The 2,807-nt window shown below is 39.9% G+C and overlaps 1 pseudogene; it reads left to right on the forward strand.

Moving 5' to 3' along the window:
* Positions 1 to 2,807, forward strand: part of LOC101564721 — a 79,799-nt pseudogene that overhangs the window by 71,320 nt on the left and 5,672 nt on the right.

Here is a 2,807-nt window from a genome sequence, read left to right on the forward strand (position 1 = left end):
TGGCTTCTCTTTCCATTTACATTGTAATGCATATTACCTGCCCCAGGGCAGGTGCAGCATCCACAACCACAGTAATCAGCCACAAACTCCAGATGATGCCCCATGACTGCCTGAGGCTTTGGGGGCACACCTGTACACAAACCATAACATTCCACAGCTAGACCCCCAAAGACTCATGCTAATCCCTTTATGCGAAAGCAATTCTAGTCTATCTCTAAGAGTTGTCAAATCTCCACAGTTTCAGCATTGCTGAAAAGTCCAAGTCCCAAGTCTCCTCCAAGATCCAAGCCAAACTCCTAGCTGTGAGGCCTTGTACAAATGAAAACTTAAACACCTGCAACACTCAAAGGCACAAGATAAACATTACCATTCCAAAAGACATACACAGACCATAGCAAGCAATGTGACCAACACAAATCCAAAATCCAGCAGGGCAAACATTAAGTCCTGCAGTTCCATGTGGGACACCAAAAGCACTGTCTGTCAAATTGTGAACTCCATGTGGCTCAGCGCCTGTGGCACTCTTGGCGGTGGCTTCCATGACTTCCCTCTTAGGCTGGCTTTGCTCCCTCCTTGCAGTTTCCCTTAGATGATCCACATTCTCAGCTTTTCCAAACTTGGGTTTCCACTGAACAGGGTTCTCACTCACAGCTTCACACACTACCCTCTCAGGGGCACACTGCCTGGCCTCCCAGGCCTTCTTCTGAAATTGAGGTGGAACCCTTCTTAAATTCAGAATTCTTGCAATCTGTAAGCGCCTAAAACCAATGCCACATGGATGATGCCAAGGTCTGCTGACAGCTGGAGCAGTAGCTTCTACCTGTTCTCTACTAACCTTTTCTATATGTATATTTGTCCAGTAAGTGCTGTCCTGCATTTCTTGAAGGCTTTATTCAACTTTCCTTCATTTTTTATTCTGTCTCCTCTTCAGAATATGTAATGTCTATGTCTCTCAGTTCTCCATAAGGAACTCCAAGCAAGTCACTAGACTTTAGTACTGGCAATATAGTGAGGGCTTGTGAAAGTCATGAGTTAGTTTAATACCAATTCATACAGTCATACAGGCAGATTGAGGGCATTAGGGCCCTCTGTAGGGAACATAGAGATGCAGGCTCTTTTAATAGGGATTGGAAAGAAGATAAGTGAAATTAGGCTGGAAGATGTTAATAAACGTCTGTAGTCAGAGTTCTCTGGGTGTCTTGGACCTCATTTGGCAGAGTCCTTGAAGCATCTTTTGTAAAAGTTTTGGGTATCTACAGATATGTGTAGATTTACAACATTCTACTTTATTTCTTTTTTTTAATAACATCCTTTGTTTGCCAGTGACAGCATTTATACTAATGTCAGCCTTCACGCAGAACAATACCTCTGCTGGCAAACAGGTTGAGTGCTAGGAGGATTGTGTCTGCTTTGAGCCTCATATTCTCTAATTCCTCTTTGTGAAACTTAAGGTCTTCTGGTGAGTTTCTCATTGTTTGTATACTTTTTAATTTCTGAGTTTCCATTTGCCTTTTAAAATACTTTTTATTGATAATTTCATCATCATAGCTTCTTTTACTCCAGTACACATGGAATTTTTGTTCTTCAGTCATAGTAATTCTGGCTGTTTTGTTGGATGCAATATTTGGACCTTCTCATGGGTAGTTCACTCAACTAGTCTTTTTCTTGTGTATATATGACAACACTGTTTCTTTCCATATATCCCCTAACGTTTTGTTGTCAACTGAACATTTTCTTTAATTTATTTTAGTTATTTTTGAGGATGGCTTGTTTTTACTTTTTGCCTGTATAGAATCTTGACTGCACCATCTTAATGAAGTCTGTTTTATCCATGGTTTGAAGCCTCTTGATGTGACCCCTCAGACGGCAGGCTGTGCTCAAGCAAACAGTCACCCTGTGGTGATAGTAGGATTAGCAGGCCTTTATTCCTCCATGTTTTGACGTTACTTACGATGAAGTCGTCCCCCTCAATTCTTCACTTACCTCCTGTTAGAGTTCACTGATTATCTGCTGATCACTTTGTTGTGTGGCACAACGCCATGGATATTTGTTGCTCCATATTCTGATCCAGTTGTGCCTAAGTGATGGTACGTTGTAGAATTTTGTTCTTACTCCATGGCTGTATTTCTTAGTGGATTGTGATTGTCTCTAATATGCTAGCTGATCTGTAATTTATCTTATTGTTCTGATGAATCTATCAAATGCCTTTTCATTTGCTTAACAGCAAAGCTTTCATGTTTTTGAAATCATCCTTATGCTTGAACTTCCCCAGACTTTGTTTGGATCACTGTGAGTCTAATCTACATAGTGAGACCCTATATAGACCATGGACTAAATCCATTTTTAAAAAAGCTGTTAAAAGGCAGGAGTAAGTAAGCTTCGGACAAGATTATATTTTTTAATTTGTAGGAACTATTGCATTTTATATTTGTTTATAGTGGCAGACTGCAGTTTAAAATTGCTTCAATTAGTGTCCACTGTTGATGTCTTTAAGTGGAATTGCTTTCCTTAGGACTTTTTATGTGCTTATTGATATACAAGTTCTAGTAAACCAGGGGAGTTAGTATACTAACATCAGCACACCCAAATCTGTTAGGGGATGTGCTCACTGGAAGCGGGAAGGCAAGATGTCACAGCAGCATCTGTTGCTCTGTCCAGATGCAACTCATCTGTTTCTCTCTCCATGTTTGTCTTCTGTTTCACCTTAGTTTATTGTTACTTCCTTGTTTAGTTGTATAAAAATTGGCTTAATAGCAAATTAAGTGAAATTTGCAGTCTTCATATAAAGTTAACACTTTTAAAATTTC

This window comes from Octodon degus, unplaced genomic scaffold, assembly GCF_000260255.1.
Source record: "Octodon degus isolate 3935 unplaced genomic scaffold, OctDeg1.0 scaffold00453, whole genome shotgun sequence".
Classification (NCBI taxonomy): Eukaryota; Metazoa; Chordata; class Mammalia; order Rodentia; family Octodontidae; genus Octodon; species Octodon degus.